We start from the raw sequence: 17,985 nt of genomic DNA on the forward strand, positions 1-17,985 counted from the left end.
GGAGTTCCAGACCAGCTTTGGCAACACAGTGAGACCTCATCTCTACTAAAACTTAAAAATATTTAGCCAAGTGTGGTAGTGTGTACACGTACTTTCAGCTACTCAAAAGGCTGAGGAGGGATGATAGCTTAAACCCAGGGATTTGAGACTGTGATGATCCATGATTGTGCTTTTGCGCTCCAGCCTGAGTATGAGTGAGACCGTGACTCAAAAAAACCCAAAAAACCAAAACCAAAAAAAAAAAAAACAAAGAAAAGAAATCACTGGCAAATGTAACTTTGACAGTATTGTAATAATGAGTTTAGGTGTCAAATCCAGTTGAACTGTTAAATATAAAGTACTTCAACCCAATGATGGAACTCCAATTTTCAAAACATATTATTATTATGAGAGCAGACATGGAGAGCCACACATCAACTGGTAAGAGGAGAGAAGTTCTTGAGATAAGTGAGGACAGGAGTAGTGGTACCACTTGGATGGATTCTGTGAAGGGTGCCTGGCCTCTCCTGCTCTCTATTCCAGACGTGGCGGTCTGGAAGAAAGCTTCCTTCCATAATGGTTAGAGGTCTGCTCTACAGGGGGCTGGTGGCCTCAACCTCACTCCTGGCAAAAGAGCACAAGATAGGTGCCTTGTGCTGACTCTGCTTGTGATAGCATGGGCTGCTGGCATGCTCAGACCTTGCTCTGCTTGGTCATCTCAGTGAGGCACAGAAAGTCTTTCCCAGGGTCAGAAGCATCTTGTCTGTGGACTCCGATGCTCCAGGCCCCACCTTCTTGCTGTGATGGCTGAGGGGATGGAGGCCTCCTTGCACACCTGGACCCAGTTGCAGCACTGGTCTGAAGGCTCTTCTGGAGAGCACAAGAGACATTTAAGAGAGCAGCCTGTCCTCAACACCTTGTGAGGTAATATTTATTTTCTACTAGAGCTCAGCTAGACTGGTAAACACATTTCTTGGGATTTTCAAACTTCTCCCTTCATGAGCTTCTACTGAAAGATGAGCAGAGAGAGTTTACATTAACTTATAAAAGCGAGGATCTAGGGATTGGTGGAGTTAGCAAAAAACAATGAAAAGACAGAGGTATTTTAACAGTTAGTTTTGAAGGTAGTTTTAGGGAAATTATCAGGCACTCCACCAAAACCAACAGAATGAGCCACTGAAAGACGATTTTGCTGTTTATAGATTTGTTAGGGGCAGTTATCAGCGAGTGATATATCTTGAGTGTTGCTGGTACAATTCCACCTGGATTATTATGGCCACTAGCATCACTGGCAGCTCTCTAGCTGCAGAAGTGCATGGGCCTGTACAGAGAACTTGATATTTTTCATCTCACAGACATGTTTATAATTGTGCTGTGCTATATGCATCATTCTCTATCTTATGTTCTCCACCTGACAAATTATTGCCTTCCTTGGGGCTTGGGTTTCTTCTCTTGAATATTAGGAGTCACCTGGCAATGGAGATGAAATGAGATACAAGATATAGGCTTAAAAAATCAAATATGGATATAGGATTCATATATGGTTCCAAATATGGATACAGGACATAGCTATAAAAATCAAATGAGATACAGGATATAGCTAAAAAAATGAAATATATGTGTAATAAGAATCACTGAAATTAATATTCAGCAATGGAAGAGAACAAATATATTTTATGAAAACTTTCTAAAAATAAAATACAAAACCAACATTTCTATAATCTCATAAAACTTTTGGATGTTATTTATTTATTTATTTTGAAAGCAGGATTTATTGAGAGGACAGAAAAACTCCCACAGTAGGAGGGAACCCAAGGGGGTTGCCCAACTCTTGGACTTTAAATAAAAAGAAAACAAGAATCCAATGGATATCTGCAGGTAAACAAATTAAAAAATATGTATGCAATGCTCATGTTCAGTCTTTACACTGTTGTTTCATTAGTTATTTTGGAGGTCTGAAGCTAGTTACCAAAATGACCCATGGGAAAACAGTTCTCTGAGTTTTTGCAGGTTCATATTCCTTTTTATATTGCTTTATTCTTGAATGCCATTTTAGCTGTACATAAACTTGTCTCTCATTTTCTTTTCTGAATATCTTAAATATGTTACTTCATTGCCTTTGGACATAAAACATTATTGTTGAAAGTCTGATGTCAATATAACGTTTTTTTTCTTTATAATTTACATTATATTGTTGGTGTTAGTAATTAGTATTGTTCTTCTGAGACTTTGGTTTCCATATTGTGAAATTAAAAAAATGAGTTAATATATTGGTTAATGATCTTGTCAAATATATTAGCCTTTTCCAGATAGCTACCTTTGTTTTTAACATTTGATCTAATAATTATTTATATAATGTGTTTATGAATTTATTTAAAAAGTTTGAATAATTGCTATATAATTAAAAAAATATTTTATCAAAGCATTTCACTAAGATATTTGCTTTTTTCAAAAGTATTTTGTTTACATAACTTAAAAAGATATTTTCTCTGAAGGACATTAAAGTAGAATTAGGGATATATTTTAAAAATAGGAAAATAAATAAAGCTATTTATTTACCAATTAATTGCAAACATGCAATTTTAAATTACCACATTACACATTTTTTACATTAAAAATTGTGCTATGAAGGATGTTGCTTTCCTCAAGTTGAGGAAACATTTTATTAGAAATTTCCTTTCAAAAGTCAATGTAAAATTCTTTTTGTTAAATACCCACATAAAAGTGAAGATGGTCTGTAGAATTATTTTCATGATATCTAATGGTTTCCTGGATACAATATTAAAGGTCAAAATTGTATATTTGATTAACAGTATTCCCAATCAAAATGTAGACATTATGATGGCCACTTGGTAAATTAAATGTGTGTTTACTTCTTTTATATTTAATGTTCTGAGCTGCAGAATGACCTTACTGTAGTGTCAAAAATGATTATTTTCATGGTTGAGAGGCAGTATAACATAGAAACTCACAGCTCCTGACTAGAACCAGAGACCCTGGATCTGAATCAAGTAATTTTCAATCATCAACCCTGTGTCTATGGGCAAGTTATTTATCTTTCTATGCCTCAGTTTTCTCATCTACAAAATGGGAATACTAATAGTACCTATTTCATAGTATCATTACGTTAATATCTGACACTATTTAGAATAGTGACGGGCACAAAGTAAGCTCTATATCAATATTTGCTTTGATAATTTTAATGGTGATGGTGATGATGGTGTTGATGATGATAAAGATGGTGTTGATAATGAGGATGATGGTAACGATAGTGATGAGGATGGTGATAATGGTGATGAGGATGGTGATAGTGAGATGTTGATAAAGGGGATGATGGTGATGATGAGAATGGTGATAGTGATGATAATGATGATGGTAATTAGGTTGGTGATGGTGCTGATGATAATGGTGTTGACAATGATGGTGTTGTTGATGGCGATAATGATGATGACGGTGGTGGTGATGATGGTGTTGACAATGGAGATGATGATGATGGTGTTGACGATGATGGTGTTGATGGAGATGATGATGATAGTGATGGGGATGATAGTGATCATGCTGATGGTGGCGATAATAATAATGAGAAGGAGGATAATGACAGCAAAGACATCTCCTTTTAGAATTTTATATTTTTTCTAGATAGTGCCAACTCAGACATCTACTTTAGGTTTCACAGTACCTCATGCCAACAGCGATGGAACTTATTGATTTGTTTTAACTACAAAGGATTTTTGTGTGTGATAATTTGTCTAATTAAAGTCCAAGTGTATTTTTAAAGTAAAATAAGGATAAGGTATTAAAATGTATATATACACTGTTTATCTCAATTAAAGTAGAAAATGAATAGTAAGTCTCATTTTAATAAATTAAATTTCTTTCTATATAAACATTTTAGTTCATGAAAAACCATTATAATTAGATAACTAGGCAAAATAATAATAATTCTTATACTTAGGACAAATATTTTGTCAAACAAGTTTAGAATCCTTCACAGCAATTTGAACTGTTGAATGCTGTGGCGAGATGTGTTCTTGTGGTGACTATTAAACCCTAAACATGTCAAAAGGAATATTTCTTCATCACATAGGTTCTTCAAATTCTAAAACTAACTCTTTAATAATTATAATTCAAGACTGTTCTCACAATTAAAGAAAACATACAATTTCCCCACAGTTAGGCAGATAAAATCAGAAATATTAATGCTATCAATTATGGCTTTTTGACAGATGTTTACCTTGTATCAGGGGCTGTATTCACTTATTAAAAAATAATTGCTGATATTAACTACATGTCAGAAAATGTTGAATGTGCTAAGGATATGCCTGTGAACAAAACAAATGCAAATCCCTGCCTTCATTGAGTTTGCATTCTCATGGAGGAGAACAAATAATACATAGACACAAAACAAATAAATGGAAAACATACAGTATGCCAGACAGTAATATGGTCTCAGGAGAAGTTATATTTTCTGGCTAAAAAATAAAAGCATCTTTCCTTGCTTTGAATTTTGTATATTCTCTGTAAGAACGCCAATGGCTGTTGTTCATTCAGAAAACCAGGAAGGGTAAAATAAATCCTCTTCTTGCTATTTTGTTCAGATGACTCAAATACAGACTTGTAAAATTTTCCTGTTAGTGTTGTTCTTTTTAGGTGTGAATTGATAAGCAAGCATGTATCTACATTAAAATGTACATAAATCTTTTGGTTTTTGTTTTGACTGTTTCTTTTTATGCTATCAGAAAATGCATGTGAGTAACAAAGCAGAAAAAATAATTTCGGTTAAAAGAATAATTTCAATCTTTTCTATGTATTCTTTCATGAATTATATATGTTGGTGACATGCAGTTCAGTTGGTTTTCAGCTTCTCAGCATATCATAGGTACCTGAGTTTTAACAAATGCAGGCGAGAGATTCTATTCTATTGGTCTGGTGCCTAAAACTTTTTCAAAGTTCCACAGATGATTCTAGCATCCATCCGGCCTTGAGACCTAACATGATATATTAAATGAAAAGTGCAGTTACTTTCTGTCTATATGTCCAATGTCTTGATTCACAGGATCTAAATTACTAACATCGTTGTATGCAATAGTGTAGTGCAGTTGTCTTAATTTTTCTCTTAGTCTTTTTCCTACTTTATTTATAGCATGAAGTCAAGAGGGTTTTCTTCCCCATATGAATATCTATTTTAAATCTTATTAAATTTTAAATACAGCTGTGTATTTTGTGTTTTGAAGAAAACCTTCTGTTTTGAAGGAACGAAATGCATGGAAAAGAATATTGGAGTGAAGTTTGAATTGAATGACAGAATGTTAGGGGAAGCTGGCAAAGGGTGAAAGGGCACACTCATTGGGTGAGTCTCTCAGACAGTAGAGTGCCATAATTTGTCTGCCTTAGAAGGAGGTAAATGAAGATCTCCCACTCAAGTCCATAGAAATAATTCAGTGTAAAAACAGAATGCTCAAAATTGAGATAGAAGTTTGACAGGACTAGAGTCCAAGGATAAACAACAAGGCTAATTTCTTAAGACAGGTAGCTGAACCAAAGACCCTGCAGAGAAAAAGAGGATAAGGGTGATAATTGGTTAGAGCCAGCTGGACCCAAGATGGCAATTAATCTACTCACTACCCAGCCTTGCCCCTCATTATATGCTCATTATAATACACTAGCATGCTAGATGACACACCGTCCTTCTCATGACCATTCTGTCTCTGCCCATTTATAGTAACAAACTGGGAGGAACCCTAGTTCTTAGAAATCCCCACCCCTTTCCTCAAAACTTGTGAACATTCCGTTGCTTGACATATTATCAAGAGATAGCTATAAAAATAAAACCCCAGCAATGCATGAATGCTGTTCTTCCTATAGACCAGCCAAGACTGCTCTGCCTGTGGGGTAGCCTGCTGTCTGTCATCTCAGCAAACTTGCTTCCGTTTTCCAACTGAAACCCCAGTGAGGTATGGGGGCTTCTCTGCCTATAGAGCAGCCTTCTTTCTGTTCTTCTTTTCTTTTAATAAACTTACTTTTGCTTTACTTTGTCAGCTGGCTTTTGAATTCTTTCTTGCATGAAGTCAAGAATCTAAGTGGCCTTTCAGCTCCAACTTTGGGGGTCCTCATCTATGTCAAAACTATACAAGGATGGACAATACTAAGGTGTGCCTGTTTGTGGTCCTGGAGATGTCAATACATAAAGTAGTCCCACTATTTTAGTTAATAATAAGAATGCATTTCTTCAGTTAATACCTGTTTCTTAAAAAAAAAAAAAATCCCATAATGGTTTTACATCCACTTTAAAAAGTTGATTTCTTATGTTTTCACATATCTTAGTACTACTAAGAGAGCTCCCAATAGTACTAACAGATAATGTATATGTAGTATCCTTCTCTGGAAACCAAGAACACATTAAAACATCACTCAATTTGTCTGATACATCTCTGAGATAAATAAAAACTGGAAGTGTTATTTACATTTTAGAGGTCAAAACATAAATGATAGAAAAAAATGTTGAGAGTTTGTCCATTTCACACAAAGAGAAGATGAGGCCAGAACATCCAGATAAAAAATGGAGACACATTTGCAAATTTCTGAATCTTCAGTTTACAGACTAGAAAAATCTGGGTTTTTTTAAAGCCAGTACTCATGTTTGAAATTTAATAAAAATGTTTGACCTGGTTTCATTAACAAATCCCCAATTACAATGATAACTATAAAAGCCCATTTTATTATTTGAGCCTCAGCTTAAGCACTACTAATATACATGGGAATACATTCTGTCAGGAATTCCTAAGGAATTAATTTGGCAACTAATGCCATAACTCCTGTTGATTCAATACGTATTTCCATTTTCACGATAATGGTGGGCTCTTCTCCCCCAATACGGACTCAAGGCAATGACAGCTCATGGCTTCTTTTCCTTCCTGGCCTCTCTCTTCCATCCTTTATTGTTTGGGGCTCTGAAGTCCAACACAAGGCCCCAAACCCAAATATGATTGTGCATGTCTGGGCAATTACTTCACACATTGTATTTCAGTTTCTGCATTTGAAAATAGTCCAGACAAAACATACCAGATAAGATTGCGGGGATAATTAAGTGGGATTGTGTCTGCTAAGTAGTGATAACTAATGCTTGGTAATGATTAAGGACTCAAACATATAGTTTCTATTTGCTAACTGAGACACAGAGATGATCCAGTTTAATCCTCAGAGCAACCCAGTGAGGAAGCTCATATCATCACTTAAAAGAGGAAGAATCTGAAGCTCAGGGATGTGTTTTTCACTGTGTGGTACTGTATAACTTTTCAAACCTTTCCTTTGCACAGCCTGGTGATTGATGTTTGTTTCATTTTCACTTTGGTGTGATGTGATCAATGCCATAGTAGCAAACACAGAAGCAATACTTTATAGAGGGAGATGAGAAAAGCAGCACAGATAATCTATAGCTCCTAGGGTATGTAGTTGGCAAACTGCTGCTGGGCTGGCCATGAGTGTTAGGATGTCTCCAAGATTTACAAGGACCTGATGCCGCAGTTAGTTCATGAAATTGTCTATCTGGATACTGAGCCCATAGTCATAAAACTGACTTACAACCCTGCACATTGCAGTAAGGAATTTTTCCTGACAGAATTAATGTGTTGTCACTACCCTGAAAGTATCTTTTTTTTTTTGAGATGGAGTCTCACTCTGTCTCCCAGACTGGAGTGCAGTGACCGCTCCTGGTCACTGCAGCCTCGACCTGCTGGGTTCCGGAGATCCTTCCGCCTCAGCCTTCCAAGTAGCTGGAACTACAGGTGCGCGCTACCACACCCAGCTAATTTTTTTTAAAATTTATTTATTGTAGAGATGAGGTCTCACCAAATTGCCCAGGCGGGTCTTGAACCCACGGGCTCAGGCAATCCACTCACCTCAGCCTCCCAAGGCGCGGGATTATAGGCTGAGCCACCAAGCCCGGTGAAAGTGTCTTAATAACTACTGCACAGACAGGTGCTCAAGAAAGTGATAACATGTGGTAACAGTAAAACCAAAGGAAGCATTTGGCAATTATTGTAGTAATGATTGTTTCTGCCAAGAATTGTCAATGGATACTAAACTAGTGGGTGAGCATGTGAAGAGTAATAGGATGTAAACATAGTCTCAAATTATTTCCCATAAGAAGTTTACACATGACAATGTAAAAAAAATCACAATTTTCAACAGAGGAACCAGGAAGACACCATCTTATGGAAATAATCAAAGTTAACATTACCAGTCATGGGTCACCTACCTGCATCCTGGTAAGATATGCTGAAAGGGACCCAACAGTGAGGCACGTGATTGGATTGTATCTCAAGAAGACATCAGACAAAGCAGCTGGCCTGCACTTGGAAGACTATTATGCTGTGACACACAAACACCAAAACACTGCTCCAAATTAAAGGAGACTAAAGAGATGTGACTGTTGCATCAACTCAAGACCCTAGATTTTATTTTGTTATAAGGAACAGTTAGAGACAATTTGGAAAATGGTTAAGGATTAGTGACAAAGGCATTTCACTATGATTTTTCTAATTTTTATAATTGCAGTATGGTTATGTACAATTGTGTATGAAAATACATGCTATACTATTAAGTATTCAGAGAGAAAGAAAAAAATTAAGCAAGCGTAATAAAATGTTAATAATTCTTGGGAAGTGTAGGTAAAGGGTCATAGAACTTCTTTGTACCATTCTTGCAGCTTTTTAAAAGTCTGAAATCATGTTAAAAATCACCTGTACTTATCCCTGATGTTTGTATTAACTTGTTGAGAAAAAAATTATAATTAAATTACATATAAATTCACAAATTTCAATGTAAATTGAATAAGATTGCAAATGAAATAAAATAAACCAAGGTTTTGTTTCAATAACACCAAAATTAAATAATTTTTTATAAAATTGGAAAACATATAGATAATTTTTGGGCTCCTAGGATCATAGCTATTTTGAAATTTTAATGACTTTAACAAATCCAAACTTTTTAAATGTGAAGAATTGAAAAACAAACTCCAGAATTAAGATAATCAGCATTCTCTAATAGATGGTTTTAATATGGTTCAGGAAGTGACTATTATGGTGCAACAGAAAAAAAATGCAAGTTTTAAGATGTAAATTATATTAATAATGCAAGGTGACCAAAGAATTTTGCATTCTCCTAGAGAAATGAATGACACTCCCTCTGCCTCTCTGTATATGGTGTGTGTGTGTGTGCATAACTCCCTCATATATATATATATATGCGTGTGTGCGTGCATAACTCCCTCAAGCTTCATTGAAAGAGAGAGAATATAACTTGCCTTCTCATTTATATTCACAAACTAATATATGCGTATATTCTGCATAATATTGCCATCTTTAAGAACAATTTTAAATTTGGTTTTTAATCTGTTTGTGGAATCCATGCAAACTAATGTTGATCCACATTTGAAAGCAAAAAGAAAATATTTAATAATTCTGCATTCTCTTAGGGGGTTCACATAAGGTTAACATATTTATGTTGATAGTAGTTAAATTTATAAATCATTGGTTTCTATGCAGAGTTTGCTGTGGGCAAAGTCATGATGAAGACAAAGTGTAGCGTTTTGATCACCCCATGCTTCTTGCTTTTCTTTCTTTAGTTCCTTTTTGGGTTCTCTCACATAAATGCTAGAAGGTCCCCTGTGAAGAGGCTTGGAGCCAGTGTCACTTCTTCCAGACTTCATTCTCTGCTAATATGAAAATGGGCTTGATATCAAATTCAGATCCTGGAATGCACATCGGCAGAAACATGATAAACTTTTTTGGAAACGCCCTAAACCCAGAGAAATTTCCCCACTGGAATGCCAATCAGCACTGCAAACCGGCAGGGTAGGCGAGATTTCTGACACACTAAAGTCAAACTCCAGGCTAATACAAATTGACTGACATGCATTTTGTTCTAATCTGACTTTATGTAATTATATCCACTTCTGTTATGAGTATTAATGCAGGCAAATATGAAAAAGTTTTCAAAATATTATCACTTTTACTCCTGCTATGATGACAACAGAAAGTTGATGTTTGTGTTTTATATTTTGTTACTTTTCACATGTATACATATTTTTTTTTTTGAGTTGGAGTCTCACTCTGTCGCCCAGACTGGAGTGCAGTGGCCGCTCCCGGCCACCGCAGCCTCGAACCGCTGGGCTCCAGCGATCCTTCCGCCTCAGCCTTCCAAGTAGCCGGAACTACAGGCATGCGCTACCACAGCCCGGCTGATTTTTTGATTTACTGTAGAGATGAGGTCTCGCTGCCCAGGCGGGTCTCGAACCCGCGGGCTCAGGCAATCCACTCACCTCAGCCTCCCAAAGGCGCGGGATTACAGGCTGAGCCACTGAGCCCGGCTATATACATATTTTTTGAGTCATAAGCTTCTGGCATGTCACTACAGATATTATGCAATGAATGTAGAAACTAGAACAGCAGGTGGGAGTACAGCCCTGAGGAGATTCCTGCTTGATTGTCTGAAAAAGTTGCCTTCTTTTCAGATTGCCAACACTCCAGGAAACCACTTATCTTGATTTGTATTCAAAATGTTTGCAAATTTGTAACCTCTCTAATCAATGCATGAGAAAGAGAAAAGTGTGCTTGCCTAAAACATGTTTATCAGCTGTTGTTGGCTTCATCTCCTGACTGACATTTGATAAACAAACTTAATAGAGCTTCTAAATGTCTCTGGATATGGAGTTCTCATTATAAAAATATTCAGGTGGTCATATTTTACTTTTTTTGTACAGACATTTTGGTGACACATGTTTTAGATCTTCACATTCTCAGTTCTTCTCAACTGGCTGATCTATAAAACAAAGAAGTTAAACTCTTGAATATCTACCATATTTAATATCCTTAATATCCTGTCTTGGGTTCTGTATTTAAGGCCCCGTATTGCAGGCATATCCAAGACCAAAGAGGGTGGGAGTGGTGGGGAGCTTTTTCTCAAAGAACTTATAGAATATTTTGAAAAATGAGGCATAAACTTAGGAAACATTAAAAAGAAGAGTCCCATAAAATCACGTTCAGTGATGACAAAGACCTTGTGTATGAAATCCAAGCTGTGAATTCAGAGACTGAAAATTTGCCACTTAACTTTCCAACTTGATCCAAGGACTATTCTCTTTTATTGTAGCCTGGTACAAAACCCAGGGGTTTTCAGGATGGTTCAGGCAGGTCAGAGACCTGGACGATTCTGATGTCTGACATGGGGACTTTCTAGTTGTCTGATCAAAAGGCACAATGACCCAAACACCTTGCAAGTGATTCTCTATAGGTAGTTAGAGATGTGTAGTCATGCTTAATACACACTTTAGTCAGATGGACATGTTCTGTCATTCTCTATACTTGCTATTGTGATTATAAATCTGATTAAAGTGTTCTCCATAGCAGAAATAATAATCAGTTATCTACACAGAGCTTTCCCTTGTGGTACTCAGTGGAAGAAAATCACTCTGTGCACTATGTGGGTTATGATCTAGCTCCCTTAGGGAGAGGATCTACTCAAAGAGTCTGCGTCACAATTTGCCTATTCTCTCCCATGTTTTTATTTACTAGATAGTTTATATCACTGTGAATTCTTAGATATTTATGTTATACTTTGGATTATATTCAAGGGCTGTAATGAAAAAAGCAGAAAAGAGTCAGAGCAGATGGCTACCAAAAACTGAAACCCTAAGAAAGTGTTGAAATAAAGTCTGATTAGTAAGACACAGTAAGAGAAATGAAGAAAGGCGTTGATGAAGTCACAGGTAGACTCACCCCAGTTGAGTTAAACATCAGTGAGACTGCAGATAGGTCAACAGACACTTCCTAAACTAAAACATATAGATTCATCATATGTGTGTGGTTTTGTGGTGGTTTGTTTTTTGCATACCCTTAGTTCTAACACTACAACATACGCCATGTTTATCTTATGTGTTTTCTACCCAACTCCCAGAAGTAGTCATATTTCCAAGAAATCTTGGTTTCTTTCATTGGGAAATGGTATTAGAAACCAAGAGCTGGGTGCCAGGTACAGTCATTGCTACTGGGGTGTAGTTCCTCTCTGCAGCCAAATCAAAGAGTTGTTCGTCAGTAAACTAGCCATTGTATACCCATAACTATAAATATTTCTACACACATGCATCTGAACTATATGAGGTAAATGTGAGCACATATTGTTATCTTCATTGCTAATCCATTACTATATGGATCCTTCTAGCCATGAGTATTAGTCTGTTTTGCATTGCTATCAAAAAAATACCTGGGGGGTTGAAATTAATAAAGGAAAGAGGTTTATTATGTCTCACATTTTGTATGGCAGTTGCATCTGCTGGGCTTCTGTGAAGTCTCAGGAAGCTTGTAATTATGGCAGAAGGCAGAGAGAAAGAAGGCATGTCACATGGTGAGAGCAGAAGCAAGAAAAGGAGGAGATGGTGCCAGAATCTCCCAAACAACCAGTTCTCATGTGAACAAAAAGAGTGAGAACTCAGTCATTATGATGAGAATGGAACAAATCCATCCTTCATGAACCAATCACTTCCCACTAGGCCCCAACTCCCACACTGGGGTTTACATTTCAACATGAGAATTGGAGAAGACAACAATTCACTCTATGTCAATGTGTCTTCTCGCTTTTCTGGGACCTTCCCTCCAGCATTGAGGAACCTGACTCCCACACCCACCATCCATTTACTTCATTGTTCAAATCCTGTACTTCTATCATGGTTTCAGGACTATTACCCTGTATCCCCATGGAAAACAACCTGTTGACCAGAGCACAGGTTCATGTGCAACACTTTTTGTCTTTAGTCTTGCAGAATCCAACCCACTCCAGCACCTTTCCCCACTTTCCCTCCAGTGCAGTTGTCAGCACCTTTCCCCACTTTCCCTCCAGTGCAGTTGTTTCAAACCTTTATGATACAATTAGATTCTCCCACCAATACCAAGCTGTCATGACCACTTTATGCCTGTTTGATTCTTATATTTAAAGTATGTTCTTGTAATAAAACATAGTTAAGTCTTATTTTCTATTCATTTTTTCCCCTGATGCTTTCTTTTTTTCAAGTAGATGCAAATTTCTAATCAACAATATCTTCTTTCTGTCTGAAGAATGATTATCATTTTCTGTGGGGAAGGACTACTGGTGATGATTTCCCTATTTTGTGTTTTTGTGGTCAGAGAAATTCTCTATTCTCCTTCATTTTGAAGAATAACTTTACTCTGGATAGCATTCTAAGTTGGTGTTTCCTTTTTTTACTCTCTTTCAACAGTTTAAATATTCACAAGGTTGCCTTAAGTCACTGCTTCTTGCTTAAGTCATTGCAAATGAGAAGACCACAGCAATTTCCATGGAATTTCCCCTGTAGTTAAGATCTCCCTTCCTCTGTTTACAAGGTTTCTCTTTGTCTTTAGTTTTCTGCAGTCTGAATATGATATACCTGTATGTGGGCTCTTTTTTACTTTTCCTTTTGCTTTTAATGTATTTATGTTGCTTCATGTTCTCTAACCTTGTGAATCTGTGATTTGGTGTCTGCTATTAATTTTGGAAAGATTTTGACTATCCTTAAGTCTTTCTTTACTCAGTTATTTCTTATTCCACTGCTGTTCCAAAGAAGTGTATATTGCACCATTTGAATTTGTCCTACAGACCTTGGGTGTTTCTGTTCAGTGTTTTTAAATTTCTTCTTCTATATGTTTTAGTTTAGGAAGTGTCTGTTGACCTATCTGCAGTCTCACTGATGTTTAACTCAACTGGGGTGAGTCTACCTGTGACTTCATCAAAGGCTTTCTTCATTTCTCTTACTGTGTCTTACTAATCAGACTTTATTTCATTTCTTTCTTAGGGTTTCAGTTTTCGGTAGCCATCTGCTCTGACTCTTTTCTGCTTTTTTCATTACAGTCCTTGACATATTGATTATGCTTCTTTTAAAATTCCTTGTATGACAACTCCAATGTCTGTGTCATATCATTTCTGGTTCTGATAATCTCATCTCTAGCCTTATGGCACATCTTGCAATTATTTTGTTGAAAGCCAGACATCGCATTGCATATGGATTGATGTATATATCTTTTTTTCTTTTGCACATCTTCAGTGTGAAATTTTATGTTCATCTATCTGGGATTGGGCTTTGTGTCATGTTTTCTATAATTGTGGGTGCTGGAGATCTCATAATCCCCCAGTGACTTTGTCTTTGTTTCCTCTCCTGACTTTGAACTTTCCTAAATTCTCTTCCTCAGAAAGAGTCTTGCAGCTCTTTCTGATGGAATCCACTGTTATTGCGAGCCCAGCTGTGGGCAGGTCAGGTGTGAGGGAAGGGAGCATTGATATCCTTCTGATTAAATCTGTGTTTTGTAGGCCTGTTTCTTGGAAATGAAACTTTCACAGTGTTCATCATGAGGCAGTCCTTTTCTCCTCTTGTTCTCTACTCACTTCCTTGGCTGTGGTGCCCTTTAGTTCATTACTTTGAGGACCTCACCATGTTGACTATGTTTTGTATATAGATATGTACTTGTATATACCAGGGGTGTCAAAAAAAATGTAAACAAATTTTAAGAGATGTCATCTATGCATTACTTTTCAAAATTGAATTGAATTACCGGTATGATGTTTGTTCAAAAAATGGTGTTAATCAAATGAATGCTAGTGTCACCATGCAACAGGCAGGACAGACAAAGAAAATAGCAGAACTCAAGACCATTTTGCAGTGGTAATTGAAATTCAAGAGCATTTTGTGGAAGTACAACAATGAAGGCATGAGTATGCAACAGAACCACCAACATGCTTAACTATTGCATGCATTCGTGATAACTTTGAGTTACATGGTACTATGTGTGATGTGCACAAGGAAAGATCTGGGAGGTTTCGCACAGCAACAAGCCTTGCAGTAGTTCACCATAATCAGAAGTGTCTGGATGGTGATGGCAACCACTTTGAACACCTCTTGTACTTGCAGAAGTTAAATGTGACGAGTATTCCTCTTTTGTTATCGGTATATGTTGAGTATTACAATGTTAATATAGTTTTTTCCTTTCTTAAATTGTGTATACATTCTTTGACACCCTCTGTATGCTACTTTAGGTGAGACAGGAAGACTAGAGGGCTCTAGGGTAGAAGGGTTGTCCTTCCCACCTGGTGCAAAGTTCTGGCACATTTTCCTTCTGTAGAGTAGTCTTTTGAGAGGAAGCTTATAAAGAAGGTTCTGAGTGTCTTTCAGCAAGATCACTCTTCTTCTCTCTCTACCAAAGTCACAAAGGGGTCTTTCACGGATCTCTATTGTTAAGAACTGGTGGAATTTCTGGGGGTAAAATCACAACAGTGGGTGGCTCTGGGAGTCTTAAATTTTTTAAAAACATAAATCAAATTTTGCTTTTGAAGTTAGTCTTAAAACTTGAATTCATGAAGTTATGAAATAGTAAATAATTATTAAATAATTAGAAATTATTACTAAAGATTTGCTTATTTTTTGATAAAATATTTTAATTTGATAATATAACCTCTAAAATAAGACCAAAAAAAAAAAAAACCACACACAAACAACAGTGTTTTATTTATTTGTTTTTAGGCTTCCCTGAACTTCACTTTGTTGTTCCAAGTATATTATTCTAATACATTTTTAAATATTTGGGCTGAAAGTTTCTATTGGTTTACCAAACGAACTGTAGGAAAAGCTCTAGGGTAATTTTGATAATGACACAGAGGAATATAGTTTCACTTCCTGGCAGAATATCTTTTGGTTCATTTCATTTCACTTCAATTCAGTTAAAATATATATACTAGGCTCTACCCTTGAACACCAATGGATTGGCTTTTTTTCTTCATGTACCTGTCATGTGCTGAGTACTGAGCTAGGAACTGGTGATACAAAAATAATTATGATAATTTCCTGATCCTTCCAAAGTAAAGGAGGAGTAATATTCTAGAGAGATAAACAAGGGAGAAAGAGTAAAGGGAGAGACCAAGACAGAGACTAAGGCAGAGACAGAGACAGAGACAAAGACAGAAACAGAGAAAAGGACAGGACAAAAATAGAGACAGAGACAGAGATAGGGAATTAAAAGAAGGAGAACTTAAAGTTTAGAATAGGAGAGTAGTTGGTAGATTCTGTAACTCAGGCAAATTCTTATTTGAAGAGACATTGAGACAGATTTTAGGATGAACACCTTAGCTTGTGCATTTAGGACTGCATCATAGCAGTAATTTTGCTTGATAAGCTAATAAAGAGATGACTGGGACTTTCACATCTGTGCAAGAAGGAGAAAGACATCAAAAGTAGACAAAACAATTTTTACAGTAACCAGTAGGTATGAAGCAGCTTGATAAATTCAGGAGTGTAAGTCTAATGGTGAGGCTGAAATTGAGATTCACAAAAACGACTCTGGAGAAGAGGAGTGATACTGGAGTAGACAGACAGAGATTGTATTACAGAAGTTTTAGTAGCTCCTAAAAAGTAATTTGAGTTCCACATGGTAGGCAGCAGATCATGGATGTGTTTTAAGTCACTGAGTAACCCCACCAGATTTTCATATAAGAAAGATACTTACGGTTGTGGTGACTTAGATGGATAGTCCATTTTGGGGGAGTTCATTGGAGAGATCTCATAATATTTGACACCATACTGATTCATATAACTATGGATAGAGACTTCCAAATTTTGTGAGATGTTCTAATATGTTGGCAAACAATTAGATCACCAAAGCAGTCTGCAATACATGATAATGGAATAGGAGAAAAACACATGCTATACAAACAAGGAATCGAGAAGAAATTTGTTCAGTGATAAAATAGAAAATGTTCATGCAGAAACATATCTTTTTTTTTTGAGTTGGAGTCTCACTGTGTCGCCCAGATTGGAGTGCAGTGGCACGCTCCCCGCCACTGCAACCTCGACCTGCTGGGCTCCAGAGATCCTTCCGCCTCAGCCTTCCAAGTAGCTGGAACTACAGCCGCGCGCTACCACATCCGGTGAATTTTTTGATTTATTGTAGAGGTGAGGTCTCGCCAAGTTGCACAGGCAGGCTCAGGCAATCTACTCACCTCACCGAACCTGCAGGCTCAGGCAATCCACTCACCTCAGTCTCCCAAGGTGTGGGATTACAGGCTGAGCCACCGAGCCCGTCTAGAAACATATCTTAATGAAAGTAAAACAGTCCCCCCACCTTAGGTCAAGAAGTATTCATTGTTATTCATTATTCTGAGTGATTATTCTGTTGGTTTCTCATGGGACAGTCCTTCAGTTGTGTTCAGGGTGAGTGGCTGGAAACTGGACTTAGCAGAGGGTGTTGGCCACAGAGCTTGTTTTGGTCACCTCAGTTGAGCTCTCCCTCTGTTAGCTCAGGTTTTCTAAGCCAGGAGCTACAAGGTTGGGTATCTATAGGGGTCGGGAGTGGCAGGATGGGGTAGTGATCTTCCCTGAGTATTTCTTTTTGTAGCTGACTTTAGAACAGTCTTAATGTTTCACAGTCTAAAAGTAAATAAATATACAAAATCAATAAGTTTGGAAGAAGAAAAAAAAAGAAATATAAGCAGAATAAAGTCAATGAACTTGATGCTTTTCAAAATAATAACATAAGTGTCTGAGTGACTCTGGAATATACTGTTTTTAAACATACTGTTTTGACTGTAGACACAGAGGCGTGGCTTAGCAATTATACAACTACTTTATGTGGCTTTTAATGAGAAAATAAATAAATAAGTTGTGGTATTGGGAATAATGTGAGTGGGAAAAGACTTAGAAGAAGCCTCTGGTGTTGCATTTGGATAAGAGACATTAGGGTACACTCATGGTTTTTAACATGCACACATAGAATTAGAAGAATAGAGAGAAAAATGAATAGACAATATGGCATAGATATACAAATATGTATTCCAATATATGTATTTATATCTATCTGTGTCTATTTATACACATTTCTATCTCAGCCCTATACAGACTTATATTTCCAGTACCAATGAGCACACCCAGCACACACAATTCTGCTTTGTAAATACCAATCATAAATAAAAGTT

This window comes from Carlito syrichta, unplaced genomic scaffold, assembly GCF_000164805.1.
Source record: "Carlito syrichta isolate Samal-C Ts95f unplaced genomic scaffold, Tarsius_syrichta-2.0.1 Scaffold313565, whole genome shotgun sequence".
In the NCBI taxonomy this organism is placed as follows: domain Eukaryota; kingdom Metazoa; phylum Chordata; class Mammalia; order Primates; family Tarsiidae; genus Carlito; species Carlito syrichta.